A 13,479-nucleotide genomic window follows, 5' to 3' on the forward strand; every position below is an offset into this window, starting at 1 on the left:
ATTAAAATATTTTTTTCTACTTAATTTACTTTCAATGTGCATGAATTTGTACACCAGGCCATTAGTGAGTAATAAGCATGGAAATTTTTGTCCTAAGGGGAAAAGATTTCTGTAAAATTCTTAACCAACTATTCAATGATTATAAAGGGAATCCTAGGTCAGAGGTTGGCAAGCTATTTCTGTAACAACCAGAGACTCAATGGCTTATGGTTTCTGCAGAAACTCCAAGCCTCTCATTATTGGAGATCAGTCATTGACTCTATGTAAATAAGTACCTGTGGCTCTACTAGAATAGATCTTTTCTTGTGAACAATAAAATTTGATTTTCATGTAATAGACCTATATTAGTCAATAAGGCTCCCCTTGAATCTCAGAGAATTAGTCATAGGACCCAGCCTGCTGGGACCTTAGACTCATGGGGACATCTCTGTTTCACTAGATGGAGCAACAATGTAGTGGGCTTCCTATACCCACATCTAGGAACACATGACTCTTCAGCCAACACTGTACATCAGGGCCAGTCAGAATCACTAGATTCTTCTTGGATTTGCTGTATTTTAGGCTCATCAGATCCACCCGGAGTTCAATGACCGATTAGACAAGGCCCAGTGCCCCTGCCACTAGGGGATCCAATGTCTCCCGTCACATTGAGAGGGTGCAGTTCCCAAGGTCTGGTTTTCATTGAAGAGTCTTCATGCAGCTCTTCATATGTGCTATTTTCAGTCATCACTACAATTCCCCATGCATTGGTGAAAGGTATGCCATGTGGGCACTCCCAGAGTGCAATAGGGCTCACATCACCAATCGACTCCAACATTAACACCTCCCTAAATTTTGAACTGCTTCTTCGTAAATTAAAATGAGGGAGAATGGGCACTTACATGTCACAGAGAGTAGCACACCACCTCAGAGGTTAAACTCTCCCCTCACCTTTAGTGTCCTACTGGGATTTGAGTTTAGTCGAGGCAGTAATTGTCACAGAAGAGCTCACTGTCTTTGCTAACCTTGTTTGTTTCCTCTTGCACATTTTACTGTTCCCTAATAAATCCTGAGTTATTCTACTTCCTCCTATGTGGTTTATAACACAACCATGATCCATTCCAATTTCTCTCACATCTGGTTTGAAACCTGTGACAAAATTGATCTCTTCATGCTGTATCAGGTGTCTTGGATACAAATCATGTACACTGTTCTGGAGCACTCAGGAATATTTCAGAATGTCTGTGTTAACACCACAGACGTGGAAAGAGAACTCAAAATCCCCATTGTACACTGGGCCTCTAGTATCCTATATAGTAAAAGGCTATCTTATAAGGTAAATAGAATGGCAGAACAAGCAAACAATTGGTTGCTATGTCCACTGTTCCAGAGCACTCAGAAATATTTCAGAATGTCTGTGTTATCACCACAGACATGGAAAATAACAGCCCCCACTCCTCCATTTAGTGATGCTATAGCCCAATATTTACTAAGTGTCTTGAGCAAAATCTGGATTAGAACTTGTGTGTTTTTTTTTAACACTGAATAAATGATTTATCTTTTTATAGGCACAATTCCTGACTAACTCTCTGATGACTAAGACCCTACAGCGCACCTACTACAATGCAGTCTGAACAGAAGCTCACCCTGATATTAGTGAGGAAAAGGAAAGTGCAGAGAAACTTACTCATATTATTCCAAAAGAAAATAACATTGCTCACCAATATCATACACGTCTATCAGTAGATCAGGCAGTGACTGCTTCAATGTCACAGGCTACAGTGATCTAACTATGAATAACAGTTCTAGATAAACAAAGGGATTCCTTGTTTGACAGGAGGGCACAAGGCATCACCTCATATAACTGCTTTGATCAGCCCAGGTTTGATCAGGTATGGCCCACACTAATAGATGTAGTCTTCCCATGCAGGTCCCTTAATGATTCTGTGAGTGACATCACACCCAGGTCATAAAGGACAGCTCAGGTTGCATGGTAACCTGGTGGACCGTATTTAAGATTTGTTCTTGTTACTCAGGAAATCCTGTGGGACAAATCTCCATCCATCTCCATGGTGATGGCAGCCCCTCACCCTGAATGTTTGTCCCTCTGATGCCCTGATGGACAGCCAGAGGCTGGTGCCATTGCCGCCCACAGGTCCATGGGAGCCAGGAAACCCATGCAGCTTGGCCCCTTGTTACCTCTTTCCCAGCTCTGACCAACCCAGGGAACCTTGATTAGATTTGCCAGCTTTCTACGATGAACTTTTTCCATTTTTTTCACTCTGGCTTGAGATTATTGACACAAACATATACTCATACCCTGAAGCTATTTGTACTGAATCTGAGTCTTGGCTATAAGTCATGTAGACAATCCATGTGCTGTTTTGGACAACTCAGAAATTGGTCAAATGGTCTATATCATCACCACAGACATTCACACCGGAAGTCAGGAGAGCCATTGGATTGGCACAGCCATTTTCACTGCACCTAATGGTGATGTCGCTCTGTATTTAGAAACTGCATTTGTTGGGTGAACTCTGGAGTTAGAAAGTAGTTCTGTAACTCTTAGTGATTTACTTTTCTTCTTTTCATAGACACTGTTCCTCATTAACTGTCCGATGGCTAACGCCCTGCAGTGCTTGCTGCTGACAAGTCTGAACAGAGGCTTCATGTTATCCTTACTGAACCAAAGGTAAGTAAATAAGGATATCCTCATGTTAGACAGGGAAAAGGTATCTTCTTTATTAAAGAAACGTGTCTTTGAAAAATTGTTACAGAAAACAGAAGAAAAATAAAGCCATATCAGAGAGATGGAGTTACATTTCTTACGCGCGGGTCCAGAGGAAAATGTATCTCAAATTCTGGGCCCCAACATGCAAGAATTTTCCCTATTTATATGATTTTACCTTCTTTGTCTCACAAATATGGAGTGTTTCAGTCCCCCTTTTGCAAGTTTTTAAAGAGCCCGTATGTACTGGGACCTTGAGACCACAACCAGAGGCCTGGCCTGGCGCCAGCACTGATAACCTTGTCTGGGGAAGATTTAATTTACAGGAGCCAAATAGCAGGGTTAAAATTTCAAACAGCAGTTTTCATACAAGATGAATGCTTCAAAATCAGTTATGTATTCTTGGGATATAGCCTTGTGTTAAGGAAAAAAACCATTGAAACCTGTAAAGAATTTTTTAATGAGTTTATTTGAGCCAAAACTGTCGACAATTGCTGGGAAGCAAAACCTCAATGGATTGAGATAATGCTCCGAAGAATGGCAGGTTACATTTCTCTATTTATACACCAAAATCAAAGGAGGGACATAGGTGAGTTACATGAAATTCATTGGTGATGGAGTAAGGAGGCGGGAGAAAGCAAAGCGGTGGGAAACACCTGGGATTGAATAAAAAGTAAAATGATGGATGTATACTCAGGTGAGTGCAGGAACAATTAACATGATAAAGAAGGAATTTGAGGCATCTGTCCTGGCACCCACCACATTTGGTTGTTCCACAGGGGCTCCAGAAAAAGGGAAGTTACAAGTTACACAGACATCTCACAGATATGTTATCTTAGAGGCAAAAAGGCAAATGGGCTCAATAGAAAGATAAAAGTTGATCTTTGTCTGGGAAAATATCTAGGACATGACTACCTAATATAACCTGTTAGATATTTAATTTTCAAACCATCTTTTGTGGTTATCTTAGGTCTCTGGGTTTGCAAGACTGCCTTGCAGGGCTTCGCTGAGCTTGTCAGTTCAGCATGTGGCATTTTTCTTTCACAAGTGTGTACATGATGGCGGTACGGTAGCTGTTAACACACATCTGACAAACTGAGAACCCGACAGTATGAAGAATTTTCTCATTTATTCAATGACAATCATGTCCACATCTTTTGAACATTATCATAGCAATCCAATTCCTGAATTTCCTGGTGAATTTCTTGTGCCTTCATTTCTTTCAGAAACAGTGGACCGAAACTCTCATGTGTGGCCTAGGGGGCAGGCGGGGGAGGGCTTATTTTCGGGGGACGCCTCGTTGGTCACTCGGAAGGGAACCTGTAAGTATGTCTTCTCTGGGAGGAGGTCTTATTGTCAGACAAACACAGTACTTACTGGTCCCTGGGCCCAGAGGGCGACCTTTCTGTGGCATTCTCCGGGAAAGCCCATCTCTCTGGCGTCCAGTCTGGACCAGGCGAAGGTGGGGCTTCTGCAGCTACTGGGGAGCCCCATCCTCGTCCTCATTCACAGGGCCCTGCCCCCCCCCACCGTTGCCATGACAACCATCAGCAGTTCACCTGGCCCCTCCCCCTGCATGACTTCACCGCCTTCAGCACTAGGCCAGGCTCCGCCCCTTGTTCCAAAAAACCCCGCCCTCTCATTTCTTGGACCAATGAGCGAGTGGCACTGACCTCACAGTTGCCCTCCTCCTCACGAGGCCCGCGAGGGGGTTGGGGGGGGGAGGGGTGTAGGAGGAGGCCTTCTGCTCACAGGTTGCCTGCCACCCGGGGCCCAGGTCCACAAGCACACAAGCACGGGGAGGCCAGCCCCCCATTGCGGACAGCCAAGGGCCTCCATGAGCCTCGGAGGCCCCCACCGCCCCCACCACGGGGCATCTCGCAACTGAATATCCTGCCACCCCCAAGGCCCTGTCTGTGGGCTTTGACATCCGGGAGAGAGCTGCGTCAAGTCCGCCCGAATCACTTTCCACTCTGGGGGCACTGACCCGCCCAAACTGAGGTACCCTGTGTCCCAGAGAACAAAATATTGTCTTATATTAATTTTTGCCCCAATAGATGCGCTCGGGAGACATGCATCGCCAGAACTTCCGACCGCCGACGCCCTCCCCTCGGGACGGGTCCCGGAGCCCGCACCGCGCGCTGTCCTACGGTCCCGGGGCAGGCCCAAGGGGAGCAGCCCCTCCGGGCAGCGCGGCGCGGCAGCGGCTTCCCCTGGGGCCGGTTCCGGTCTCCGGACCCCCCCTCCCCCGGCGGCTACCCTGGCGCCCACGCCAGGTCCCCCGAGGTGTCCCAGCAGCAATTCGGCCACTCCCTGGGGCTGCAGGCCCACCCCCAGGGTTCTCCGAGGACATCTACACCTTTTGGATAAGGGCGCGGTAGAGAAAAAAGAACGTCTAATGACTTGGAAAGTTATTTCAAACCTGCAAAGCGTGAAGACCCTTGGGCTGGCCTAGAACCAGTATCTGTAGTGGATGTAAGCCAACAATAAAGCAATCCTCAAACATTCACAGGCAAAAAAGGAAGATACATTTGTTAACATTTCTGAAATTCAACTGGAAGCTTCATGTGTCAGGAACATGTTGCACAACACTCACTTGTGCACTTAAATTGAACCCTGCCATGGTGACTTTGACTGAATAATTCGTTGGTTGAGTGTTCTTGGAAGTTTTCATCATGTCAAATATTGCGGGCATTAGAAAGGAAATATGGTAGGATAAGTTGCAATCTTTAGCTCTCTGAAAGTGCCTACCACATTTTACAAGATTTGCAGTTTCCAAATACTTAACATTCTTGGTTATATAATGGACATTTGTCTTTTAATGTTTTTCCAATGTTTAAAATAATACATTTTGTCTTTCTAACTTGAAAAAAAAAGGAAAAAAAAGGAAAAAAAAAGTTGCGCTCGGTCTTATGTTCAGGGGTTGTGGTGTTTTTCCATGAAGAAGTAGACGGTACACATTTACTGTTAGGTGAAAATTAAGGAAATTTATTACGTGTGTACATGCCGGTGGTACGGTAGTTGTCAACACAAATCTGACAAACTGAGAACCCTACAGTATGAAGAATTTACTCATTTATTCAAGGACAATCATGTCCACATCTTTTGAACATTATCATAGCAATCCAATTCCTGAATTTCCCGGTGAATTTCTTGTGCCTTCATTTCTTTCAGAAACAGTGGACCGAAACTCTCATGTGTGGCCTAGGGGGCAGGCGGGGGAGGGCTTATTTTCGGGGTCCGCCTCCTTGGTCACTCGGAAGGGAACCTGTAAGTATGTCTTCTCTGGGAGGAGGTCTTATTGTCAGACAAACACAGTACTTACTGGTCCCTGGGCCCAGAGGGCGACCTTTCTGTGGCATTCTCCGGGAAAGCCCATCTCTCTGGCGTCCAGTCTGGACCAGGCGAAGGTGGGGCTTCTGCAGCTACTGGGGAGCCCCATCCTCGTCCTCATTCACAGGGCCCTGCCCCCCCCCACCGTTGCCATGACAACCATCAGCAGTTCACCTGGCCCCTCCCCCTGCATGACTTCACCGCCTTCAGCACTAGGCCAGGCTCCGCCCCTTGTTCCAAAAAACCCCGCCCTCTCATTTCTTGGACCAATGAGCGAGTGGCACTGACCTCACAGTTGCCCTCCTCCTCACGAGGCCCGCGAGGGGGTTGGGGGGGGGAGGGGTGTAGGAGGAGGCCTTCTGCTCACAGGTTGCCTGCCACCCGGGGCCCAGGTCCACAAGCACACAAGCACGGGGAGGCCAGCCCCCCATTGCGGACAGCCAAGGGCCTCCATGAGCCTCGGAGGCCCCCACCGCCCCCACCACGGGGCATCTCGCAACTGAATATCCTGCCACCCCCAAGGCCCTGTCTGTGGGCTTTGACATCCGGGAGAGAGCTGCGTCAAGTCCGCCCGAATCACTTTCCACTCTGGGGGCACTGACCCGCCCAAACTGAGGTACCCTGTGTCCCAGAGAACAAAATATTGACTTATATTAATTTTTGCCCCAATAGATGCGCTCGGGAGACATGCATCGCCAGAACTTCCGACCGCCGACGCCCTCCCCTCGGGACGGGTCCCGGAGCCCGCACCGCGCGCTGTCCTACGGGTCCCGGGGCAGGCCCAAGGGGAGCAGCCCCTCCGGGCAGCGCGGCGCGGCAGCGGCTTCCCCTGGGGCCGGTTCTGGTCTCCGCCCCCCCCCCTCCCCCGGCGGCTACCCTGGCGCCTAAGCCAGGTCCCCCGCGGGGTCCCAGCAGCAATTCGGCCACTCCCTGGGGCTGCAGGCCCACCCCCAGGGTTCTCCGAGGACATCTACACCTTTTGGATAAGGGCGCGGTAGAGAAAAAAGAACGTCTAATGACTTGGAAAGTTATTTCAAACCTGCAAAGCGTGAAGACCCTTGGGCTGGCCTAGAACCAGTATCTGTAGTGGATGTAAGCCAACAATAAAGCAATCCTCAAACATTCACAGGCAAAAAAGGAAGATACATTTGTTAACATTTCTGAAATTCAACTGGAAGCTTCATGTGTCAGGAACATGTTGCACAACACTCACTTGTGCACTTAAATTGAACCCTGCCATGGTGACTTTGACTGAATAATTCGTTGGTTGAGTGTTCTTGGAAGTTTTCATCATGTCAAATATTGCGGGCATTAGAAGGGAAATATGGTAGGATAAGTTGCAATCTTTAGCTCTCTGAGAGTACCTACCACATTTTACAAGATTTGCAGTTTCCAAATACTTAACATTCTTGGTTATATAATGGACATTTGTCTTTTAATGTTTTTCCAATGTTTAAAATAATACATTTTGTCTTTCTAACTTGAAAAAAAAAGGAAAAAAAAGGAAAAAAAAAGTTGCGCTCGGTCTTATGTTCAGGGGTTGTGGTGTTTTTCCATGAAGAAGTAGACGGTACACATTTACTGTTAGGTGAAAATTAAGGAAATTTATTACGTGTGTACATGCCGGTGGTACGGTAGTTGTCAACACAAATCTGACAAACTGAGAACCCTACAGTATGAAGAATTTACTCATTTATTCAAGGACAATCATGTCCACATCTTTTGAACATTATCATAGCAATCCAATTCCTGAATTTCCCGGTGAATTTCTTGTGCCTTCATTTCTTTCAGAAACAGTGGACCGAAACTCTCATGTGTGGCCTAGGGGGCAGGCGGGGGAGGGCTTATTTTCGGGGTCCGCCTCCTTGGTCACTCGGAAGGGAACCTGTAAGTATGTCTTCTCTGGGAGGAGGTCTTATTGTCAGACAAACACAGTACTTACTGGTCCCTGGGCCCAGAGGGCGACCTTTCTGTGGCATTCTCCGGGAAAGCCCATCTCTCTGGCGTCCAGTCTGGACCAGGCGAAGGTGGGGCTTCTGCAGCTACTGGGGAGCCCCATCCTCGTCCTCATTCACAGGGCCCTGCCCCCCCCCACCGTTGCCATGACAACCATCAGCAGTTCACCTGGCCCCTCCCCCTGCATGACTTCACCGCCTTCAGCACTAGGCCAGGCTCCGCCCCTTGTTCCAAAAAACCCCGCCCTCTCATTTCTTGGACCAATGAGCGAGTGGCACTGACCTCACAGTTGCCCTCCTCCTCACGAGGCCCGCGAGGGGGTTGGGGGGGGGAGGGGTGTAGGAGGAGGCCTTCTGCTCACAGGTTGCCTGCCACCCGGGGCCCAGGTCCACAAGCACACAAGCACGGGGAGGCCAGCCCCCCATTGCGGACAGCCAAGGGCCTCCATGAGCCTCGGAGGCCCCCACCGCCCCCACCACGGGGCATCTCGCAACTGAATATCCTGCCACCCCCAAGGCCCTGTCTGTGGGCTTTGACATCCGGGAGAGAGCTGCGTCAAGTCCGCCCGAATCACTTTCCACTCTGGGGGCACTGACCAGCCCAAACTGAGGTACCCTGTGTCCCAGAGAACAAGATATTGACTTATATTAATTTTTGCCCCAATAGATGCGCTCGGGAGACATGCATCGCCAGAACTTCCGACCGCCGACGCCCTCCCCTCTGGACGGGTCCCGGAGCCCGCACCGCGCGCTGTCCTACTGGTCCCGGGGCAGGCCCAAGGGGAGCAGCCCCTCCTGGCAGCGCGGCGCGGCAGCGGCTTCCCCTGGGGCCGGTTCCGGTCTCCGGCCCCCCCCCTCCCCCGGCGGCTACCCTGGCGCCCACGCCAGGTCCCCCGAGGTGTCCCAGCAGCAATTCGGCCACTCCCTGGGGCTGCAGGCCCACCCCCAGGGTTCTCCGAGGACATCTACACCTTTTGGATAAGGGCGCGGTAGAGAAAAAAGAACGTCTAATGACTTGGAAAGTTATTTCAAACCTGCAAAGCGTGAAGACCCTTGGGCTGGCCTAGAACCAGTATCTGTAGTGGATGTAAGCCAACAATAAAGCAATCCTCAAACATTCACAGGCAAAAAAGGAAGATACATTTGTTAACATTTCTGAAATTCAACTGGAAGCTTCATGTGTCAGGAACATGTTGCACAACACTCACTTGTGCACTTAAATTGAACCCTGCCATGGTGACTTTGACTGAATAATTCGTTGGTTGAGTGTTCTTGGAAGTTTTCATCATGTCAAATATTGCGGGCATTAGAAGGGAAATATGGTAGGATAAGTTGCAATCTTTAGCTCTCTGAAAGTGCCTACCACATTTTACAAGATTTGCAGTTTCCAAATACTTAACATTCTTGGTTATATAATGGACATTTGTCTTTTAATGTTTTTCCAATGTTTAAAATAATACATTTTGTCTTTCTAACTTGAAAAAAAAAGGAAAAAAAAGGAAAAAAAAAGTTGCGCTCGGTCTTATGTTCAGGGGTTGTGGTGTTTTTCCATGAAGAAGTAGACGGTACACATTTACTGTTAGGTGAAAATTAAGGAAATTTATTACGTGTGTACATGCCGGTGGTACGGTAGTTGTCAACACAAATCTGACAAACTGAGAACCCTACAGTATGAAGAATTTACTCATTTATTCAAGGACAATCATGTCCACATCTTTTGAACATTATCATAGCAATCCAATTCCTGAATTTCCCGGTGAATTTCTTGTGCCTTCATTTCTTTCAGAAACAGTGGACCGAAACTCTCATGTGTGGCCTAGGGGGCAGGCGGGGGAGGGCTTATTTTCGGGGTCCGCCTCGTTGGTCACTCGGAAGGGAACCTGTAAGTATGTCTTCTCTGGGAGGAGGTCTTATTGTCAGGCAAACACAGTACTTACTGGTCGCTGGGCCCAGAGGGCGACCTTTCTGTGGCATTCTCCGGGAAAGCCCATCTCTCTGGCGTCCAGTCTGGACCAGGCGAAGGTGGTGCTTCTGCAGCTACTGGGGAGCCCCATCCTCGTCCTCATTCACAGGGCCCTGCCCCCCCCCACCGTTGCCATGACAACCATCAGCAGTTCACCTGGCCCCTCCCCCTGCATGACTTCACCGCCTTCAGCACTAGGCCAGGCTCCGCCCCTTGTTCCAAAAAACCCCGCCCTCTCATTTCTTGGAGCAATGAGCGAGTGGCACTGACCTCACAGTTGCCCTCCTCCTCACGAGGCCCGCGAGGGGGTTGGGGGGGGCAGGGGTGTAGGAGGAGGCCTTCTGCTCACAGGTTGCCTGCCACCCGGGGCCCAGGTCCACAAGCACACAAGCACGGGGAGGCCAGCCCCCATTGCGGACAGCCAAGGGCCTCCATGAGCCTCGGAGGCCCCCACCGCCCCCACCACGGGGCATCTCGCAACTGAATATCCTGCCACCCCCAAGGCCCTGTCTGTGGGCTTTGACATCCGGGAGAGAGCTGCGTCAAGTCCGCCCGAATCACTTTCCACTCTGGGGGCACTGACCAGCCCAAACTGAGGTACCCTGTGTCCCAGAGAACAAGATATTGACTTATATTAATTTTTGCCCCAATAGATGCGCTCGGGAGACATGCATCGCCAGAACTTCCGACCGCCGACGCCCTCCCCTCTGGACGGGTCCCGGAGCCCGCACCGCGCGCTGTCCTACTGGTCCCGGGGCAGGCCCAAGGGGAGCAGCCCCTCCTGGCAGCGCGGCGCGGCAGCGGCTTCCCCTGGGGCCGGTTCCGGTCTCCGGCCCCCCCCCTCCCCCGGCGGCTACCCTGGCGCCCACGCCAGGTCCCCCGAGGTGTCCCAGCAGCAATTCGGCCACTCCCTGGGGCTGCAGGCCCACCCCCAGGGTTCTCCGAGGACATCTACACCTTTTGGATAAGGGCGCGGTAGAGAAAAAAGAACGTCTAATGACTTGGAAAGTTATTTCAAACCTGCAAAGCGTGAAGACCCTTGGGCTGGCCTAGAACCAGTATCTGTAGTGGATGTAAGCCAACAATAAAGCAATCCTCAAACATTCACAGGCAAAAAAGGAAGATACATTTGTTAACATTTCTGAAATTCAACTGGAAGCTTCATGTGTCAGGAACATGTTGCACAACACTCACTTGTGCACTTAAATTGAACCCTGCCATGGTGACTTTGACTGAATAATTCGTTGGTTGAGTGTTCTTGGAAGTTTTCATCATGTCAAATATTGCGGGCATTAGAAAGGAAATATGGTAGGATAAGTTGCAATCTTTAGCTCTCTGAAAGTGCCTACCACATTTTACAAGATTTGCAGTTTCCAAATACTTAACATTCTTGGTTATATAATGGACATTTGTCTTTTAATGTTTTTCCAATGTTTAAAATAATACATTTTGTCTTTCTAACTTGAAAAAAAAAGGAAAAAAAAGGAAAAAAAAAGTTGCGCTCGGTCTTATGTTCAGGGGTTGTGGTGTTTTTCCATGAAGAAGTAGACGGTACACATTTACTGTTAGGTGAAAATTAAGGAAATTTATTACGTGTGTACATGCCGGTGGTACGGTAGTTGTCAACACAAATCTGACAAACTGAGAACCCTACAGTATGAAGAATTTACTCATTTATTCAAGGACAATCATGTCCACATCTTTTGAACATTATCATAGCAATCCAATTCCTGAATTTCCCGGTGAATTTCTTGTGCCTTCATTTCTTTCAGAAACAGTGGACCGAAACTCTCATGTGTGGCCTAGGGGGCAGGCGGGGGAGGGCTTATTTTCGGGGTCCGCCTCCTTGGTCACTCGGAAGGGAACCTGTAAGTATGTCTTCTCTGGGAGGAGGTCTTATTGTCAGACAAACACAGTACTTACTGGTCCCTGGGCCCAGAGGGCGACCTTTCTGTGGCATTCTCCGGGAAAGCCCATCTCTCTGGCGTCCAGTCTGGACCAGGCGAAGGTGGGGCTTCTGCAGCTACTGGGGAGCCCCATCCTCGTCCTCATTCACAGGGCCCTGCCCCCCCCCACCGTTGCCATGACAACCATCAGCAGTTCACCTGGCCCCTCCCCCTGCATGACTTCACCGCCTTCAGCACTAGGCCAGGCTCCGCCCCTTGTTCCAAAAAACCCCGCCCTCTCATTTCTTGGACCAATGAGCGAGTGGCACTGACCTCACAGTTGCCCTCCTCCTCACGAGGCCCGCGAGGGGGTTGGGGGGGGCAGGGGTGTAGGAGGAGGCCTTCTGCTCACAGGTTGCCTGCCACCCGGGGCCCAGGTCCACAAGCACACAAGCACGGGGAGGCCAGCCCCCCATTGCGGACAGCCAAGGGCCTCCATGAGCCTCGGAGGCCCCCACCGCCCCCACCACGGGGCATCTCGCAACTGAATATCCTGCCACCCCCAAGGCCCTGTCTGTGGGCTTTGACATCCGGGAGAGAGCTGCGTCAAGTCCGCCCGAATCACTTTCCACTCTGGGGGCACTGACCCGCCCAAACTGAGGTACCCTGTGTCCCAGAGAACAAGATATTGACTTATATTAATTTTTGCCCCAATAGATGCGCTCGGGAGACATGCATCGCCAGAACTTCCGACCGCCGACGCCCTCCCCTCGGGACGGGTCCCGGAGCCCGCACCGCGCGCTGTCCTACGGGTCCCGGGGCAGGCCCAAGGGGAGCAGCCCCTCCGGGCAGCGCGGCGCGGCAGCGGCTTCCCCTGGGGCCGGTTCCGGTCTCCGCCCCCCCCCTCCCCCGGCGGCTACCCTGGCGCCTACGCCAGGTCCCCCGCGGGGTCCCAGCAGCAATTCGGCCACTCCCTGGGGCTGCAGGCCCACCCCCAGGGTTCTCCGAGGACATCTACACCTTTTGGATAAGGGCGCGGTAGAGAAAAAAGAACGTCTAATGACTTGGAAAGTTATTTCAAACCTGCAAAGCGTGAAGACCCTTGGGCTGGCCTAGAACCAGTATCTGTAGTGGATGTAAGCCAACAATAAAGCAATCCTCAAACATTCACAGGCAAAAAAGGAAGATACATTTGTTAACATTTCTGAAATTCAACTGGAAGCTTCATGTGTCAGGAACATGTTGCACAACACTCACTTGTGCACTTAAATTGAACCCTGCCATGGTGACTTTGACTGAATAATTCGTTGGTTGAGTGTTCTTGGAAGTTTTCATCATGTCAAATATTGCGGGCATTAGAAGGGAAATATGGTAGGATAAGTTGCAATCTTTAGCTCTCTGAGAGTACCTACCACATTTTACAAGATTTGCAGTTTCCAAATACTTAACATTCTTGGTTATATAATGGACATTTGTCTTTTAATGTTTTTCCAATGTTTAAAATAATACATTTTGTCTTTCTAACTTGAAAAAAAAAGGAAAAAAAAGGAAAAAAAAAGTTGCGCTCGGTCTTATGTTCAGGGGTTGTGGTGTTTTTCCATGAAGAAGTAGACGGTACACATTTACTGTTAGGTG

At 49.6% G+C, this 13,479-nt stretch overlaps 1 long non-coding RNA gene across 1 annotated transcript in view; it reads left to right on the forward strand.

Annotated features, from left to right (window-relative positions):
* The first annotated feature begins 2,571 nt into the window (after positions 1-2,571).
* LOC311615886 overlaps positions 2,572-13,479 on the forward strand; it is an 865,760-nt gene continuing 854,852 nt past the window's right edge. Inside the window, exon 1 of the long non-coding RNA XR_014793811.1 lies at positions 2,572-2,671. This is a non-coding gene — a long non-coding RNA (uncharacterized lncRNA). The remainder of the gene's footprint in view (positions 2,672-13,479) is intronic.

This window comes from Pipistrellus hanaki (genome assembly GCF_964339955.1).
Source record: "Pipistrellus hanaki genome assembly, contig: scaffold_23, whole genome shotgun sequence".
Taxonomy (NCBI): domain Eukaryota; kingdom Metazoa; phylum Chordata; class Mammalia; order Chiroptera; family Vespertilionidae; genus Pipistrellus; species Pipistrellus hanaki.